The 20,325-nt window shown below is 50.8% G+C and overlaps 1 pseudogene; it reads left to right on the forward strand.

The window, feature by feature from the left end:
- The first annotated feature begins 6,390 nt into the window (after positions 1 to 6,390).
- LOC102435509 lies at positions 6,391 to 9,860 on the forward strand (annotated as a pseudogene).
- Positions 9,861 to 20,325: the final 10,465 nt, after the last annotated feature.

A 20,325-nucleotide genomic window follows, 5' to 3' on the forward strand; every position in this document is an offset into this window, starting at 1 on the left:
CAAGGCTGGCAGGAGGAAAAGTGCCCCTCCAAGGGGCCTTTGGGTGATTGCAGCTCTGTGACTCTTGGGGTCACAACAGGGTTGGTAGAACAACTTAAGTGGTGGGGTCCCTGAGGCCAGACTCCTGCCTGGGCTGGAGCTGGAGCAAGTGCAGCGTGGACCGTGCCCTGGATGTCCTGTGCAGGGTCCCAACAGGCCTGGCTGTAGTTGAACAGGCAGTGCTCTGCTTCAGGGAAAGCTTCGAAGGGGCTGTGCGGAGGGAGGCTGCAGAAAGCTGGGCTCCCGTGGTGCAGGGGGCTGGCGGGGAGCACAGGGGCAGCCGGGAGCACAGGCTCCTCAGGGAACACAGGTGAGGCAGGCAGCACAGGGCCGGCTGGGAACACTGGCTCCTCAGGGAACACAGGTGAGGCAGACAGCACAGGGCTGGCAGGGAGCACAGGGGACCCCTGGAAGGCAGGACCCGCAGGCCCAGCCTGAGGGGCGCGGGCTTCTGGTTCCTGGGGCGCAGCTTGGGCTCCCTGGCCTTGCTGCCCTCGCAATCGCTGCAGCCTGCGGTCTTTGGCCCTGCGGTTCTTGAGCCACACCTGCACGTGGTGCTCCTGCACCTTCGCCTGCTTCGCCAGGGTCTCGCGTTCCTCGTAGGTCCCGTAGTGACTCTTCTTGTAGAATTCCTCCAGCAGCAGCCGCTGTTCTATGCTGTATACCGTGCGTTTCTGCCGCTTCTTCCCCCGATGGTTTGGGGAAGGTGGAGAGGCCGGGGGCGACTCAGGTTCCTGCATCCCGGATGCTGCTGGGTCCTCTGCCCTGGAAGCTCCCGCCCACAAACTGAATATTTAAAATTTCCGGAAATAAAAGCACGGTGACGGCCGGCTGCTTTAGCTGAGGTCGGTAACTCACCTGCTGGGACCGGGTTGGCTGGGGCTCAGATCTCAGACCTGGTGGAGAACCAAGGCACTGACTGCAGAGCTGGAGGACTCTGAATCTCTCCTCTGGGGCCTGAGGTTTTTATACACCTTCTCGAATGCTCACATCCAATCAGAACTCTCGGACTCTATCCCTTTACTCTAAAGGGATTATTGCCTCCCTGCGGATAAATGGATTAAGAGAAAGTTAGGGAGGAGCAAGGTTGAAGCTTGGCTCTTTTTTTATTTTTATTTTTTGCTGAGTAGGCAGTTTATTTGTTTACATCGTGCGTGCCTGAGTGACAATGCATCCCGTGCCCGGCTTCCTGCAGCCGCGTCTCCAGCCCTCACCTCCCCCTCAGCTCCTGCACACGCACCCCTGGCGCCCAGAGCGCCCCTGGGTGTCCCGAGGAGAAAGGCTCCGCGAGTGACTGCATTTCCCGGTGGGATGGTCCCCGGCTCGGCCGTGGCATATAAGTTACTAGAGCAGAGGTTCTTGTGTAGAAAAATAAACTCACAGTGAATAAATAGACTACAGCTTCAGAAGCGATCGCGTGTGGAGTATACAAGCGCTCCTTACCCCTCACACGGAGCGCGTGTGTCGGAGCAGGAACACACCGTGCGCTTAAACGTTTCACTGAAGGAGCCGGTCACGCTGCGTCTGCTTTAGGGAAATACTGATCGCAGTTGGGGTCCCCGATGACATCCTTGGACCCCACGATCCTCTGCCCTTTGCAGGGGTACACGCACCAGCAGACCCCTGTCTCTCCGTGCAGAGACACCAGGCACTGCTTGGAGTGGTACAGCCCGTTCTTGTGGCAGCTGGGCAGGTAGAACTTGTAGAGGCCTTCGCCCACCCTCGTCCGCTCATGGGCCAGCTTGGCCAGCACGTTGTAGAGTCCTCGCTGGCAGGGGTCCTTCCAGGTCTTGATGTCGGAGATCCAGAGCACCTGGATGCTCTCCTAGCTGCTGAGCGCGCTCCACACCGAGGGCAGGCCCTCCGGGTTCGCCTCCTGGGCCTCTGCGGCCTCGGCACTAGGCTCGGTGCCCAGGAGAGAGCCACACTGACCCACACAGATACAACTGTTCATTATCTTCACAGAAAGAGCTTTGCATTTGGGAGCAGAGAGCCCAATGGTGAACATCTAGGATGTCTTCTCATCACGTGGGGGTGTGGATTGTGGGGAGGCTGTGAGGTGGAGGTGCAGTGGTCTAGGGGTGATCTGTCTACTTTGTGCTCCATTTTGCTGTGAACGTGAAACTGCTCTAAAAAATAAAATCTAATTCTTAAAATATCTCTGTTGATCTCATAGAGGAAGGTGGAGGGAGACAGAGATAAAAATATCAACAATGACAGTAAATCATTGATTGGCTGCCTTTTGCATGCACCACATAGGAGATTGACCTCACAACTGGGTATGTGCCCTGACCGGGAATTGACATGCTAATTTCTGAAGTGTTTCCTATTTAAAAAAGAAAAAAAAGTAACTATAATCTGTGTACCACTAAGATTTTATTGTTCTAAATGTTTTTTTAACTTTTCTATATGAACTACTGTAATTTTCTCTATCTATTCATTTATATATTTATTTATTTTACCCTCACTGGAGCATATTTTTCCATTGAATGTGGAAGGCAGAGGGCGAGACAGAAACACCGATGGCAGAGAGATACCTCAGTTGGATCCCTCCCGCATACCTGTGATCAGCCCCCATGGCCAGGTCCAGGAGCCTGAAACCCAGGTACCCGCCCTGGAATGAAATCAAACCAGAACCCATCAGTCCACAGGCTGACACACTATCCACAGAGCAAAACCAGCTAGGGCATTATTCTCAATGTATTGAAAGAAGAAAGACTTTTTCATCACTGATCTTTAAAAATCAGTGTAAATGTTTGATTTGTGTCTCCTAACACAATTAAATATTTTTAGAACAATATCCACACGCAGTCTTTAAAAGTAGTAAAATTCCTTTATCATTTTTATCTATTTTTTATCATTCCTTCATTTATTCAAAATTTTTGTTAACATAATCAAATATTAGTGGTATTATGAATTCTAATATTTCTTAAAATCCAATCTTTTTTTTCTTTTTAGTTAAGGTATTACAAATGTGTCCTCATTCCCCCCATTAACCCCCAACAACCCCCTGCCCCGCACACTCATGCTCCTATCCCCCTGTTGTCCATGTCCTTTGGTTTGGCTTATATACGTGTATACAAGTCCTTTGGTTGCTCTCTTCCCCTTACCCCTGCCCTCCCCTACTTTCCTTCTGGGGATTGATAGCCTGGTCACTGTTTCTCTGTCTTTGGATCTGTCCCTTTTCATCAGTCTATGTTGTTCTCTATAATCCACAAATGAGTGAGATCATGTGGTCTTTATCTTTCTCTGACTGGCTTGTTTCACTTAGCATAATGCTCTCCAGTTCCATCCATGCTGTTGCAAAAGGCAAGAGTTCCTTCTTTTTTACCTCAGCATAGTATTCCATTGTGCAGATGTAACACAGTTTTCCAATCCATTCATCTGAGGATGGGCACTTAGGCTGTTTCCAAATCTTAGCTATTATGAATTGTGTTGCTATGAACACAGGGTGCAAATATCCTTTCTAATTGGCATTTCTGGTTTCTTGGGGTATATTCCTAGTAGTGAGATCACTAGGTCAAATGGGAGTTGCATTTTTAGTTTTTTGAGGAAACTCCACACTGTTCTCCACAGTGGCTGCACCAGTCTGCATTCCCACCAGCAGTGCAGAAGGGTTCCTTTTTCTCCACATCCTCTCCAACACTTGTTGTTTTTTGATTTGTTGATGATAGCCATTCTGACAGGTGTGAGATGATAACGCATTGTTGTTTTGATTTGCATCTCTTGTATAATTAGTGACTTTGAGCATGTTTTCATATGTCTTTTCGGCCTTCTGGATGCCCTCTTTCGAAAAGTGTCTATCTACGTCCATTGCCCATGTTTTTATTGGATTGTTTATCTTCCTTTTGTTAAGTTTCATGAGATCCCTGTAAATGTTGGAGATTAAACCCTTATCGGTGGTATCATTGGCAAATATGTTCTCCCATGTAGTGCATCTTCTTGTTGTTTTGTTGATGGTTTTCTTTGCTGTGAAAAAGCTTTTTATTTTGATGTAGTCCCATTTGTTTATTTTCTCTTTAATTTCCATTGCCCTAGGAGCATCACCAGAGGCCTCCACTCATCACTCCAGAATGTGTTCAGTGCCGCAGACTTCTTTATGTGACTCAGAGTTGCCCAGAGTTAGAGCCTGGCACACACACTGGGTGCTCAGGGTTGTCTGTGGGGTGAGTGACTGACAGGAGAAGGATGGGGACCTACAGGAAGGCTGTGCAGGAAAAGAGTTCCATGTGGCAGCAATGGGCTGGCCGCAGCTGGCTTCATCACACTGCCAAGAGCCACCTATTCATTCCACAGATGTCTAAGGAGCCATGATTGCTCAATGGCTTCAAAAAGCATCTGGTCCAGCAGACCACAAGGCTGTCAAATAAATACAGAACTGAGTGATATTGAGGGATAGGCTTACTGAAGTGGAGACTTTGGGGGCTGGTGGTCATAAGAGAGATCATTGGGGGTGTGGTGAAATGAAGCGGTGCCAAGAGGGCAGGAACGGGGGCATGGAGACAGGGTGTAGTGAGGGAAGACATTTGCTGTCTTGGAAGTATTCTCTGTGGAAGAATCCTGACTCTGAGATAAACGTTTCCTGGTGGCAGCTGCCATGTTGTGACATGGTAAGGTGTGATTCGCCCATGTTTATTTTTCTCCCTGGCTCTGAGATCCTAAAGAGCCCATGCACCTGCATTTAGTGCCTTTCAGGATTGAAAATATCTAACTCCCAGGTCTGGCCTCTTTCCCTCTAATCACATTCTTATATTTAATCTTCTCCACCGAGTTGCTGATCTAATCTCATCTTTTCCAGAGGAGACCCACCCTTTTCTCCTGGGAGGGACAGAAGGTAGAATTTCTCCCTTTGCCTTCCAGGATGGCACTGTCTCTACTCCAACTTGTCTCCTTTTAAATGCCAAATTCACCCAGAGAAGAGTCTTTCCATCTCTCTTCTCTCCAAGAAAAAACACCCATCTGTTACATGGCTCTGGGTCATTCACAGGGTTCAATTAGGATGGCCACCCTACCCTGTCCAGCCCTGACCCTCATGGTGATTTTTACCTGTCCTTCCTCAGAGAAGCCTTAAGGTCTGAAGGTCCACCCACATGCTCAATTGCCCACCCCTTAATCCCTGTGGAGCTCATGCTCTGCTATGTCACCTGACATAAAACCTTACCTGATGCATGGACACATTTCATTTGTTTTCTTTGGGGATGACACCAAAGGTGTCAGCTGTGGGCGTTGGCTGTTTTAACTGTGAATACAATTGGATTAGTCTAATGTGACCAAAGACCCACAGCAACCATGCTCTCAGGTTGTGTTTTTTCCGATTTAACATCAGGAAACCATTACACCTCCACTGTCTCACATGGAGGATGACAACTGGGGGCCATCAGTCAACCTCAGTCAGTGTGGGTGGAAGGAACCAATGAGCCAGACCTCAATCTTGCCCCTCCCAAACCATCTCTCAATCCATTAATCTGGAGAGAGGAAATAATCCCAATGAGATTAAGGGGTGGAGACTGAGGTTTCTGATTGGATGTTAGCATTTGAGAAGGTGTATAAAAATGTCAGGCACCAGAGCAGAGACTCAGAGTCCTCGAGCTCTGCAGTCAGTAGCTTAAGAAGAGGAAACCATAAGCCCCACCTCTTGTCATGAGGAGTATTAAAAACTTTCGAGGAAAAAAACACTTTGGTGGAATCAGGAAGAAAACTTAGGTATGGGAACTCTATACCCTCCAAATCACTACAGGCACATTTGAGTGTTTATTGTGCCTGATTCTTCTCATCCTCTTAAAGGTTGTTCATGGTTTTTCATTGCCTGTACCTGTGGGGAGCCGATATAGGGTTACGCCTCCGACTGACCTGTTGGCAAAGTCACAAACAAGTCTTCTTCCGAGTCGTAACAGCCTAATCCAAGAAGCGGCAGCTGATTTACATGCGCTGTCATTTCAAATATAAAAATTGGGGAATTTGCCGGAAGCCGGTTCACCCTTGCTGGTTGACACAGTCGCTGCAGGGAAGAAACATCTGCACAGCTTATATCTCAAGGGACCTGGCGTATATGGCATATGTTTGCTCCCCCTCTTAGCGCTGTGTGTTTCAAACAGGACCACCTCCCGGAAAAAGGTAGTTTCCCCAGGTGGGGATTTTTTCCCTGGAGTTAGAAATTAACAGGACTAAGGAAGGGAATACATCCAAAAAACCCCTTAACTAAGTGCCAGGCGGGTAGTTAATCACTTTAACTAGGAACAATCACGCTGGAACTACATAATCTTTACTTAGGATAATCTCCTTCAGTTACTTCCTTGTAGCTTAATAGAACAACAGAGTAACCTTGGAATGGAGATGAGAAACGCCCTAACCTTTGGAATAGAATGTATAGGATTAAAATCAACTGGTGTAGATTCTCCAGAAACTTACAACTCCAGCTCACGGCCTCCGGCTTTAGGAACCATGGGGGCTGCGCCTGTGACCCCACCGCCGCCCCCATCAGAATCGCCACCACCATCAATGCCTTCGCTTCCTCCGTGTTCCCCCGACTCCTGCCCAGCCGCCCCGCACCTCCTCCACCGCCTCCCGCTCCCTGACGACAGGGAAGATGGTGAGTTGGAAGAAGGTGAACTGGAGGATGATGGGGCAGAAGAGACCCAGGACACCCCTGGAGGCCCTGAGTGGAGCCGGAAAGAAAAAGGGGAGAAGCACCACAGCGATTCAGACGAGGAAAACTCTCACAGGAAGCTGAAACGGAAGCGGAAGAAAGAGTGGGAGAAAGAGAAGAGAAGATGGAAAAAGAGCAGGAAATCTAAGCACAGGAGCCATGCATCTTCCAGCGATGATTTCTCCGACTTCTCCGATGACTCAGATTACAGCCCCCCGTACGTGCCGTCCCACCAGCAGTACCCCCTGTCACACAGCACGTCCCTGCCCAAGAAGTCCTACTTCACCAAAGAGCTGAACCAGTACCGCTGTGCCAAGGAGGGCAGCAGTCGAGGCCATGGCAGGGGCTACCAGGGCCGAGGAATCCTCGGAGGGTCTCGGGGCCGAGGCAGGGGCAGAGGCTCCATGGGAGACCACTCAGAAGACGAAGATGACTTTTATGAAGACGAGATGGATTATGGAGAAAGTGAGGAACCAATGGGAGACGAGGATTATGACGACTATTCCAAGGAGCTAAACCAGTACCGCTGGTCCAAAGATAGCCGAGGGCGAGGCTTAAATCGAGGCCGTGGCCGGGGTTCCCGAGGCCGAGGCAAAGGGATGGGCCGTGGCCGAGGTCGAGGTGGCAGCCGAGAAGGGATGAACAAGGGCGAGATGAACGATGATGAAGACTTCTATGATGAAGACATGGGCGATGGCGGTGGAAGCTACCGGAGCCGTGACCATGACAGGCCCCACCAACAGTCTGGCAAGAAAGGCAAAGTCATCTGCAAATTCTTCGTGGAGGGGCGGTGCACACGGGGAGACCACTGTAACTTCAGCCATGGCATCGAGCTACCAAAGAAGCGAGAACTGTGCAAGTTTTACACCACCAGGTGTTGTGCCAAAGCCGAGAACTGCCCCTACATGCACGGTGATTTTCCGTGTAAGTTGTACCACATGACTGGGAACTGTATCAATGGTGACGACTGCATGTTTTCACATGACCCTCTGACCAAGGAGACAAGACAGATCTTGGATAAGAGGTTGGCTGACGATGTGGAAGCAGGCGCCAGGGACGAGAAGGAAGTTGAAGAACTGAAAAAGCAGGGCATCAACCCCCTGCCCAAACCACCCCCTGGTGTGGGCCTCCTGCCCACCCCACCTCGGCCCCCCAGCCCCCCTGCCCCGACCTCTCCCAAGGGCAGGCCCATGCAGGGCGACCCCCCACCCCCACCCCATCCTCCGCCCCCTGGGTCCCCGCAGATGCCCATGTCAGTGCATGAGCGGCTGTCCCCTGAGCAGCTGCAGCAGCACCAGCAGGACATGTACAACAAGAAGATCCCCTCCTTGTTTGAGGTCATGGTACGGCCCACAGGACAGTTGGCTGAGAAGCTGGGTGTGAGTTTCCCTGGACCTGGAGGACCCCCTGGGCCAATGGGCCCTGGGCCCATTATGAGGCCCCCGGGGCAGGGGGGGGCCAAAAAATCTCAACATGCACCCTGATATGCACCCGGACATGCACCCTGACATGCTGATGGGTCCTGGCATGAACCCTAGCCCACCCATGGGACCTGGTGGCCCCCCAATGATACCTTATGGCCCTGAAGACTCCCCACATTCTGGAATGATGCCCCCCATCCCACCAGCCCAGCACTTCTATGAAAACTTTTACCAGCAGCAGGAAGGCATGGAGATGGAGCGAGGACTCATGCAGGATGCGGGTGACACTGGAAACTGGTACTCAAGTGACGAGGACGATGATGGGAACAGCGTCACCTCCATCCTTAAGACCCTGAGGCAACAGACGTCCAACCGACCCCAGGCATCTGTCGGGGAGCTGAGCAGCCGTGGGCTGGGGGATCCCCGCCTCCAGAAGGGACACCCCACAGGAAGCCGGTTGGCTGACCCCCGCCTCAGCCGGGACCCCAGGCTCACCCGCCACACTGAGGCTTCCAGCGGGTCAGGCCCCGGGGACACGGGGCCCTCTGACACTCAGCTGGCTCACTCCCTGCCTGCCCCTAGACCTGAAGGCCGCCTTTATTACAGCCCCGCTGGCCCCAGTGGCTCCAAGGGGTCTGGGCCACCCCCTGCAGAAGAGGAGCGGGCCCTGCGGGAGAAGGCTGTGAACATTCCCCTGGACCCCCTTCCTGGGCAACCACTGCGGGACCCACGGTCGCGGCTGCAGCTGCAGCAGTTCAGCCACATCAAGAAAGATGTGAACCTGAGCAAGCCGAGCTTCGCCCGCACCGTGCTGTGGAACCCCGAGGACCTGATGCCTCTGCCCATCCCCAAGCAGGATATCGTGCCCCCCGTCCCAGCTGCCTTGCAGTCCATGCCTGCCCTGGACCCCAGGCTGCATCAGGCCTTCACTGTGGGTCCCTCCAACCCCCGACAGCGCTCAGGCACCTCCACAGACCCCGGCCCATCCGGCTCCAACCTGCCTGACTTCGAGCTCCTCTCTCGAATCCTCAAGACTGTCAGTGCCACTGGCCCCGCTGCTGCCCCCGGCCCCAGCGACAGGCCCAGCGACCCCCGGGTGTGGAAGACACCCACTGACCCTCGGCTGCAGAAACCAGCAGACTCTGCTGCACCTCCCTCGCTGCCAAGCTTGGCTCTGCCAAAGCGCCCTCTCCATTTGCCAGCCCCAGTGGGGAGTCCTCTCCCCCAGCCACCGCCCCCTATGACCCCCGAGTACTGGCGGCTGGTGGGCTGGGCCAGGGCAGTGGGAGCTGGCAGAGCCACGTGCTGAGCGGCATCAACCTCTATGACCCCAGGACTCCCAATGCAGGTGGTAAAGCTGCAGAGCCTGCTGCTGAAAGGGGCTGCCCAGCCCAAGGGCTCTGAGGAATGGCAAGAGCTCAGTGGCCAAGGCCAAGGAGCCCCCATTTGTCCGGATGTCTGCCCTGGAACAGCCCGAACCAGGGAAGGCCTGTGCAGACGGGGGCTCCACCACAGCTAGGGACAGATACAACAACTACAACCGGCCCTGGCCCAAGGCTGCTGCCACCCCCGCCGCCACCACAGGCACCCCCCCTCCAGAGGGCACGCCACCCGGGCCCGGCGTGCACAGCCTGCCAGTGCCCACCCTTTTCGGACCACGAAGCAGGCGCCTAAGACAGGCCTTGAGCAGAGGGCTGCAGCCCGTGGTGTTTGTACAATAAGTAAGAATACACAGTGTGGCTGTGGGTTTGTTTCCTTCTCAGAGAATTTTCTTTTGTAAAAGCAAATTAAATAATTTTTAAAACAAATTTGTGGATGAATTAGAAGCTGGAGCCCTCCTTGGATATTCAGCCTAAGAACATCACGGGGCTATGAATTTACCCCAAATTTTCATTTGCCATCAGGCCAAGCTTTTAAAAATTTGTTCTCTAACCAGGATTCTAACAAAAGTGTAAGTATTATTTCAGAAAGCTGATGGTGCAAATATGTATATAACATAGTGTATTTTTACAATGATCGTCGCATGCATCTATTCCACCCCCTTTTTGTACGCTGTGTCTGTCTTCCAGAAATTTCACCTGCCCTTTCTCCTGTGGTCTCTTTATCCAATAATTGTATTACTGCCATTAAAGGATGCAGTTATTTAAAAAATAAAATAAAATTTAAAAAAACACGTGTCTGAAGCCAGGGGTGGGAAGCTCCGTCCCTCCTCCCCCCGCACTGTCCATCTACCTGACCAGAGACACCAGATTACCTTACAGCACACATTGTGGCTCTGCCTAGGCTTCCTTGGGTCTTACCCCATCACCCCCAATTCCCAAGTCTGTCATTATGTGTACCCATCACACCTTTACATCAAGCCCATACATTACACTCCTAACTCTTTTTCTTGTTGCTGTTAATCCTCACCCCAGGATATTTTTTCCATTGATTTTTAGAGAGCCAGGAAGGGAGGTGGAGAGAGAGTAGAGTGAGAGAAAGAGAGAGAGAGATAAAGAGAGAGAGAGAGAGAGAGAGAGAGAGAGAGAGAGAGAGGTGCAGAAGGATAGACAAAGAGAAACATCAATGTGAGAGAAAAATTGACTGGTTGACTCCTGCAAGCACCCCAACTGGGCAGGGAATGGAACCTGCAACTCAAGTATGTGCCCTTGAACTGGAAACCAAACCCACAGCCCTACAGTCCTGGGTCTGATGCTCCAACCACTAACCAACACTGGCCACGGCAACAGTGTTTAGTTTTCATTCTCTAAGCTGCCTCTGTTGGTCATCTCAACTGCTCGCTGCCTCCAATTGTGGAGGCAAAGAGATTCTGGGCCCCACTCTCCTCACTCTTGATAATGCCTAGAGGAAAATTAGATTTTGATTGGCCTGTGGACCACATTGGTTCAGAAATACTCATGGGGTTAATGCATCCTTTGGATGCATTCATGGGTCCCTTTGTATCCTGTCTCAAATGTCCCAAATGCTGTAGCAGCTATGGTCACCGATTCCCCTTGTACTGGCTCCCACCTATCCCCACAGAACAGGGCAGCACATACTCACCTGTCCCCACACCACGTCACTGGTTCCTGGCTGGTTCCCCGGCTCTCAGTTGACCTCCTGGCTGTTCTCAGGATGTACCCCCGTCTGACCTACGGGGGATCGGGACTTTAGGGATAAGTCCAACACGTGGTCTGTGGCACCAACTTTGTCTGTGGCCACCTGGACATAGGAATTCTCCTGAAGATACTTCTGCTCTTGCAAGGTGACGACCTTCTTTGGGGAGAAAATTAAACAAGATAAGACCCGGATGTATCCTACTCCTTGCGTGTGTCCTACTCAACACTCACACTTTCAGTGGAACAACACATGGATGTTTGCCTCTCTCTCCCTTTCTCATTCTCTCTTTAAATAAAGAATTGTTTTAATCAATCAATCAATCAAATAACAACCTCCCAAATGGTGGCAACCAAACATTTCTCCCAACATTGGCAGAGGCTCCCTGGAGAGAAAGGCGCCATCCCTGCACCTGGTCTGTGCTTCAGTTTCCCCACCCATGAGGCAGAACTGACAGGTCTACCCCCTGAGGTTATTCTGAGGTCATTGGGAAAGTGAGCCCCAGGACGGGAGATCAAAGGTCTGAAGGTGTCCATCTCAGGAATGCGAATGTGGCCTGGCCACCATGGCTCAGTGGTTGAGCATCAACCTTTGGACCAGGATGTCATTATTTGATTACTGGCCAGGGCACACCACTGGGTTGTGGGCATGATCCTCTATGCAGGGGCATGAAGGAGGGGCTAATCCATGATTCTCTCTCATCATTGATGTTTCTCTCTCTCTCTCCCTCCCTCTCTGAAATCAACAACAATATATTTAAAAAATAAAACACCGAAAATTAAAGAATGCCGCTGTGTACATTTACTGGCCTTCCTCTTCCCTGCCCATCATAAGGGTCCCACTCACCCATTTCCTGGGTTTCTCCTTATTTCTCAGCAAGACATTCAGTTCCTCACAGCTCTGCACCAGCCTCTCTTTCACCAAGACTTGCTGCTCTAGGGGCATGCAGGTCATGAATTTCTTCAGCAGAAGCTTATCAAAGCTCTGCTTCTTGGTGAGCACATCCGGCCTCAGCCAGTGATGGAGGAGCAGACATTGTGTGCACGCTCAGTAGGGGGTCCACATACTTCCAGTGTTGGAAGGCTATGAAGAGCACGTGCGCCCTCTCAGAGTCCCATTGCTGTCCTTCAGTGAGGTTTCCCTGGGGCGGTCTGGTCGGTAGCAGCTCCCAGCCCAGGTTGCTCTGGGGGTGCCCACCCCCATTGGAAAATGTCTGGTCTGCAGCCATATTCACTAGAAACGTCATATCCTGATGGAGAGCAACAGAAGGGACTGACTCGGTAACAGGTCCACAGTTCTGGGGGAAAAGAGGAGAGAATGAGTGGAGTTTAACCTGCTGATCCACCCAATACTAAACAGCTGGGGCCTGAGGCTGTGCCCGTCCCACCCCCTCGCATCCCATGGGGCTTGACTGGGACCTCAGGTGCCAACTTCTGGAGAACATGGTGTGGGGACAGCACCCAGAATTGCTCATTGACAGGACCAGTGGCTGTGCACAGCTCCAGCCCCAACTTGGAGCACCCCTTGGTTTCCTTGGAGGTGTTCCTAGACCTTAACTTCAGTGAAATGGGCGGGGTTAAGTTTGCATGCACATCATCCAATAGGCCCAGCAGAGGGGTTTCTACACATGTGCTGCAAGACGCTGAGGATTTCTGAGGTGCCCTTCCAGAGGGTCAGGAGGGTCCTGGATGGGGTGCAGCTGGACTGCATCCAGGAGGTGGAAGTGAACTTTACCTGGGACCTGCCCACCCTGGGGATGTTTGCTCTCTTCCTGGGTCAGATGAGTAACTTGCAGAGTCTCTCTATCTCCTACATCAATGTGTTGGCTGAGGAGGATGAAGAGGAGGAGGAGAAGGGGGAGGAGGAGGAGGGGGAGGAGGTACAAGAGGAGGAAGCAATGCAGAGTAAGAGGAGAAGAAGGGGGAGAAAGAAGAACAGGAAGAGCAGCAGTTTGCGGAGGAAGAGGAGTTGTAGAGGGAAGAGCAGGAGCAGGAGAAAGAGGAGCAGAAATGGGAGGAGGATAAGGAGATGGAGAGGGAGGAGCTGGAGTGAGAGGAGGAAGAGGAGCAGGAGTGGGAAAGCAGGAGGAGGAGGAGCAATTTTTTCTCCAATTCCTCTCTCAGATGCTCAGGCTGTGGCACCTTTGGGAGCTCAACATGGATTCTCCCTCCTTCCTCTGAGGCCATCTGAACCAGAAGCACAGGTGAGCTGTGTAACAGTGAACACAGCTTCAGAATGTCAAGGAAGTGGACTTGTTAGGTGCTCTGAATGGTGTCATCCTGTGCATACCCAAAGAAAGCATGTTTTAAAATCTGTCTGTCAGGATGGGTAACAGAACTGGCCCAATGAGTGACCCAGCGAGCCTGGGTCTGTGAATTCTTCCTTAGGGAGAGATATCTAAGTGACCAGGACTTAGGAAGAGGGAGGGAGGAGGAAAAGCCACATCGGTTGGAGCATTTCCAGACAGAAGCTCTGGGCCCACTGACACGTGAGCCTGTCTCAGCTTCCCCATCTGTCAGAGGTGGTCCTGGGCTCCAGGAAGGTCATTAGTAGGAAGGAAAGGCAGGATTCCGCAGCTAAGGGAGCGGGAGGGAAAGGACTGCAAAGAGTGGGAGGTGGTTTGTGGTGAAAGTCGACTCTGCTGACTGGCCTCCCAGCTGATGCCGCAGATTCTTCCTTTGGTCACTCTCTCCCTTTTCCTTAAATCCTCACTGGAGGATAAATTTTTCCATTGATTTCTAAAGAGTGAAATGGAGGGAAAGAGAGAGAGAGAAATACCAATGTGTGAGAGAGGCGATTGGTTGCTACAGCACATGCCCCAACCTGGGCCGGGCATTGAGCCTGCAAGAGAGATCTGAGCCCTTGACCATGAATTGAAACTGAGACATTCGATGGGTGTGTAGACTGAGTCAAACCAGCTAGGGCCAGGTTTGTTCCTTTTAGGCATTAGATGAAAGAGCCTCCTGTGGCCCAGAGGTTTGGTGCCTGGAACCAAGCAATGGACAAAAGGTAGCCTGAGTTGAGAGCATTCTTGGTTTTGACTCCCAAATTTAAGATTCACGGATGCCTACCCTTGACCTAGACACTGTGAGGCTCTCTGAGCAGGTTCCCTGGGTTTTCCTTATGTCCAGTCCCGCTCCAGAGAGCAGTGCTCTGCTTGGCAGCTAAGGAAAGGAAGCTCTGGAGATGTCATGAACTTGACCCAGCCTAAAAAAAGACTTGGTGTCCTGGGTGCTGGCCTTCATCAGATTGTCAGGGCAGCCCTGGGCTTGGACAAATCGGTCTTTCTCCACCTGTAAGCCCCCCTCTTTTTACCACTGCCGTCCCCAGGAACTAATCACTCCATCTCTCCCCAGGTGCCTGCAGACCCCCTTGGACAAACTCTCCATATGGTTTTGCTCACAGCTGACACATTCAGACCTGATACACCTGGTCCAGTGCCGGAACCTCAGGCAGCTGAAGTCCCTGGGTCTGTATGGCACCAACCTCACTGATTTTAGTCCCGAGCCCCTCTGAGCTCTGCTGGAGGCAGTGGCACGCACCCTCCAGGACTTGCGCCTGGATAATTGTGGGATGGTAGACCACTAAGTCAAGCCCATCCTGCCTGTCCTGAGCTGCTGTCACCAGCTCAGGGGCTTCACCATCTCTGAGAACCACCTCTCCATGGCCACCGTGGAGAAGCTGCTGTGCCACACAGCCGGGCTGCGCAGTTTAGAGCTCGAGCTGTACCCCGTCCCCCTGGAGTGTTACAGGACCGACCAGACTTTGGACCAGGAGGAAGTTGCCCTGATCCAGGCTGAGCTCACGGGGATACTGAGGGAGTTAGGACAACCCAGGACCATCCGTCTTGTCACCAAGTCCTATAACTCTTGGGAGGTTTATGACGTGGCATTTTCATGACATGGGGCCTGTGATGTGCCCCTCTAGTGACCCTGCTCACCAGGTGCACCTAACAAGGGCTTCCTTCTAGGACCCTGGAACCTGAAACCTCGGATTGGGGTGCAGTATGCGGGGCCACTCATGTTTCATGTTCATGCTCAGTGTGAATGAGGAAAGGGACAGACCCAGCCCAGGTACAGGATTGCAGGGACAAAGGTTGGGGAGATCATGGGATCTAAACACAAAGTGTCTACAACCAGAAACATGAATCTGATTTCCTTGAGGAAGGGGTGGGGATTTAGGCTCGAGGTGCATCTGTGGGAGTTAATCCTAGGGTGGAAGGTTGTAAAGGAATGTTCAGAAATAAAGACAATTTCAAAGGCCACCATCTGGTCCTCCGTCGTGTAATAACCTGTCTCCCCCACTTTACACCTCAGTTCCTGATGAAAAAAGATGCGGAGGGGTCAGGATCAGACACTGGAGCTGCTGGGATGCGGTTGGGCTGTAGGGCTCAGCACCATTATATCACTCCCTCCAGGTTTTTCCTTCTCCCTGGGCATCTCTGACCTCCTTGTGGCTGCTCAGTGCGTGGATCCAATGCTACTTTCTACGTGGTCCACTAACCCCTGATGTGAAGGGGACTTGCTGCTGGCTCTGAACCTGGATGTGAGTGGTCCTCCTGGTGCTGCTGGTGAACCCACAGGTCTCAGGACTTGTGCCAGGAGGGGTTCAGGGCACAAGGCAGGGCCTCCAGTTCCAGAAGGGCTTGTCCACACAGCAGAGGAACAGAGCTGCTGGGGCCTCCTATCCCATGCCTGTCAGCCTGGTGTGGAGGAATTAACCTGCTTGCAGCCAGGAAAATCATCCAAATTCCTTTGACCAAAATACTAAAGTTATTCAGGAACATAAGACTTTTCACAGCGTTATACATTTATAGGTCTCTCAAACAAACAAAACCCCAGAAAACACGTTGCAATGCTTACCCTTCCTGTTTCTATTACTATCAACCCTTCAACCCTTTAGTGATGTTTTCAGGCGGCTTTGGCGGCGGCAGCAGCACAGTGCGGGGCGTGGTCACTGAAAGAAAATTCCTAAATCGCCCCTTATTCGCTCGCGGAGGAAATTTCAAAGTCTAACTGATAGTCCTTCATCCTCATCTTGGGAGTGTCTGTACTTCTTGACTGCTAGGGGAGAGGGGGGGGGGGGGGGAGAGAGAGAGAGAGAGAGAGAGAGAGAGAGAGAGAGAGAGAGAGGAAGAGAGAAGCTTTCAAAGCCCTCATCCCCACCCCCAGTGGCCGACCCTGTGTCCCCACCACCCTGGTGATGATGTGATGACGATGCAACCTGTCCTTGTCATGCGCCACCTTCCTGGCGACCGCTTTTATAAGCCTCAAAGCGAGGTCGACCAGAGGGCCGGGTTGGTTCGTTGTCGTCACAGGGCGGAGCCAACTCAGGAACAGCGCTTGCGCAGTGGGCAGACAGAGGGGTGTGAATGGAAGGCAGTGGATCGCCATACTAGCACTTTGGATGGAGGCACATCATTTATAAATAACACAAAGCAGTACCTGTACCTCAAATGGAAACTTCTTTCTCAGACATGAAAAATGTAGGTCAAGTCACTTGGACACTAGGGACGGCTTTATTGTGTAGAAATGGGCAGGCGTGAATTAGGCATTCTGAACTTTGTCCTCCTTTGGGTTTGTCCTTGTGATCCATAGGAACTCTCCCCAACCAGGAAAGGAGGGGTTTCTGGCTTGAAACCAAAAACCACACCACTGGCGGCGACAGACCAGGTGTGCTGTGCCGCGCCCTGCCATGCCCCAGAAAGTCATAGTCAGGACTGAACCAAGGACCTTTCTCTTTCTTCCTTTCTTTCTTTCTTTCTTTCTTTCTTTCTTTCTTTCTTTCTTTCTTTCTTTCTTTCTTTCTTTCTTTCTTTCTTTCTTTCTTTCTTTCTTTCTTTCTTTCTTTCTTCCTTTCTTCTTTCTTTCTTCTTTCTTTCTTCTTTCTTTCTTTCTTTCTTTCTTTCTTTCTTTCTTTCTTTCTTTCTTCTTTCTTTGTTTCTTCTTTCTTTCTTTCTCTTTTTCTTTCTTTTATCTTTCTTTCTTTCTCTGGCTCATTGAGGTCTACATACACATGACCTTCTACAAAAAACACAAAAGCAACAAACAACATATGTTGGCATCACTGGCTTAAAGACAAACACAGACAGACGGACAGACAGACAGGCAGACAAAGACAAACCTCTCTCTCCCTATCAGGTGAATTAGGGCCAATTTGACCAGGAAAATTTAGGTTGCCCCTGTCCCATGCCCTCGTTGAAAGCGGTCAGATTCTGATTTTAAAACAGCCCTCGGTCGGTTAGATACCCCTACCTACTGCTGTTGGCACACAAGCTTGACTCCCAGGGAGCGGGAGACTTGGTTGGGTAGGGTTAAGAACGGGTAGAGTAGCCCCAGTCAGTCAGTGTTTCCGAGAGCTTCAGTACCTTCACCTCTTAGGATCATTTCCATTTTCCCAAAAGCAGTGTGAGTGAGGAGAAGGGAGATACCCTCTCACAGTCCTCGGAGCATCCCTAGGTTCGCTTCTGTCTGTTTTCTCTTTGTAAATTCAATTTCTGTCTTTTTGTGTGTTTTTGTTGTTGTTGTTTTTTCCTACACTCTTTCTAAGGGTGACCTGGCCTTTGATAGCAGAAACAGACTCCTCTACAGTTTCACAGCAGACCTCATGGACAGATGCTGTTGCCTCGCCCTCAGAAACCAGCAGGTGTATACGTCGTGTTCACATAAAAACATTCAAACCAATAGAGAACTTTTATGAGTTTACTTGAGCCAAGCTGTCCACACTTGCCGGGAAGCAGAATCTCAAGGGGTTGGGACAATGCTCCAGAGAAGAGCTGTTTTTCACTTTGTTTTATTCATTCTTTTTTAAAATTATTATTTAATATATTTTTATTGATTTCTGAGAGGAAGGGAGAGGGAGAGAGTGATAGAAACATCCACAAAGAGAGAGAATCACCCCTCCGCTGCCTCCTGCACACACACACCCTACTGGGGATGGAGCCCCCAACCCGGGACTGCGCCCTTGACTGAAATCAAACCCGGGAACCTTTAGTCCCCAGGCCGATGCCCTACCCACTGACCACAACAGGCCGGGACGGCACTTTGTTTCATACATGGCAATCCAAGGAGGAGATGTAAGTGGGTTTCAGGAAATCCACTGGTGATAGATGAAGGAGGGAAGGAGGGAGGGACAGAGGAAAGCAGGGGGGAACGGAACCTCTGGGATTGCATAAAAGGTAAAATGATAGACACATACTTCTTTTTTTAAAAAAACAGTTTTATTGGTTGTAGAGAGGAAGGGAGAGGGAGGGAGAGAGAAACATCATCCATGAAAGAGAATCTTAAATCGGACGCCTCCTGCACGCCCCCTAGTGAGGCTCGCTGGAGCCCGTGACCCAGGCGGGCATGTGCCCTGGACCCGCCACCCTAAGGTCCGTTGCAGACGGACGTTGGCTCTACCCACTGACTCAAACCGGCAGGGCCACACCTACTTCTTTTCCTTTGGTGGGTGCAGGATAGATAGTTAACAGGCAGCAATACTCGTGATAACAATAGCAATGAAGGAATTTATGGTCTCTGTCCTACAGGGCGCCCAGGCACATTTGCTTGTGTGTCGGGGCAGTGGGGGGGCTAATGCTACAACTTCCTCTGACATTTCAGAGGTATGTAGTGTCTTAGATGCAAAAGGACCATGGGTTCAGGTAAACACTGACCTTGTCAGGGACGACTCCGGCCTCGGACGTGACTACCCACCACAACTGCTCTTAGTAACAGTCTCCCTTCAGACCATCCCTGTGATCGGTTGCTTTAGGCCTTTCAGTTTGTAAGACCGCCACGTAGGCCTTCCCTGAGCTCGTGGGGTCAGCATGTGGCCTCTCCTTTTGTCCACAGTTGTGTGGGAATAAAGGAGTCATCCTTTCTGTCAAAGAAGGGAGTTTAGGCAGCCTCCCTTTTGGCTCCAGGGACCTGGCAGCCGCCATTTTGAAATGCAAAGGTCAACCCCTCCCTCTTATCCTCTCCACCCCACCCCCCTTCTCCCCCACCCCGGTCTTAATTTCGCTGTTTTGTTTTTCTTTTAAACAAATTCACATTTTATTTATGTTGACAGAAACTGTACAAAATTGACTTTCTTCACCGAAAAATGACAGCGATGTTTTCTGTATTCTTCCTCGATCAACTACAAAACACATTCTTGTAGGTTGTCTAGGCTTCGCTTATAAATCGAGACGCGGCAGGAGATATGATCACGGAAAAAGACAGAATGAAACAGACCAATCTGTTGTCAGTATCCATGGCCTCTGATCCTTTCTTTACCATGAAACAGAAGTGCTCCCCATATTCTTGCTAAAAAGGTTATGACGATATAGGCTCGACAAAGGAATGTATACAGCGACACCCAGATGTGGGTGTAACAATGGCGGGTTCTTTCTTCAATGTTTCACAGTCACTTGTTGAAGATCATCGAGTAAAGGCAAAAATCTATACCGAAATCCTTGTCTGGCAAGCTCACGTTTCTTTCACTGCTTGGTAATTTCACTCTTCCTTACAGATTTCTCATAGCATACTTAAAACTCCTGCTAGTCAAAGGTTAGTCATGAGCTTCATGGTGCAATTTTAGGAAACAGATTCCTCCCACACCTTCTCAAAATTTTTTCTTCAAAGAACTGATAACTCAATACCCAACAACTGTGATAATGAATGTTATGTCTGCAAGGACTTCACTCAAACAAGTCCACAGTGCCATCGGCAGAGATCACGCAGAAGTGCAACATGGCCATACTTCCAATGGCTGCCACACTCTGGAAGAACAACAGTTCAACATAAGCTGCATCCTATAGGCTATTTCAGACGCTGATTGAAATTCATTTCCATAATAATATACTCTTTGAGAGCAGCAATGATGCCTAGTCCCCAGACAGGCCGCCTGGGCATCACCTGGGATCTTGTTACATTTGTCCATTAAAGGACCCCATTCCTGCCCCACAGAACTGACGCGGGGTAGAGCCAGGCAACGTGTGTTTGACAAGCCTCAGGTGATTCTGGTGCACATGAAGGTTGGAGAATCACGGCTGTAAATCGGTTGTAACAGTTTGGCTGCGTGATCACACAGTAATTGTGTTAGTGAATACTAGGTGTTACGCTTGAATAATGGAGTCGAGTCCTAACCACCTATATCTTTTTA

The sequence above is a fragment of the Myotis lucifugus genome, unplaced genomic scaffold (assembly GCF_000147115.1).
Source record: "Myotis lucifugus unplaced genomic scaffold, Myoluc2.0 scaffold_1019, whole genome shotgun sequence".
In the NCBI taxonomy this organism is placed as follows: domain Eukaryota; kingdom Metazoa; phylum Chordata; class Mammalia; order Chiroptera; family Vespertilionidae; genus Myotis; species Myotis lucifugus.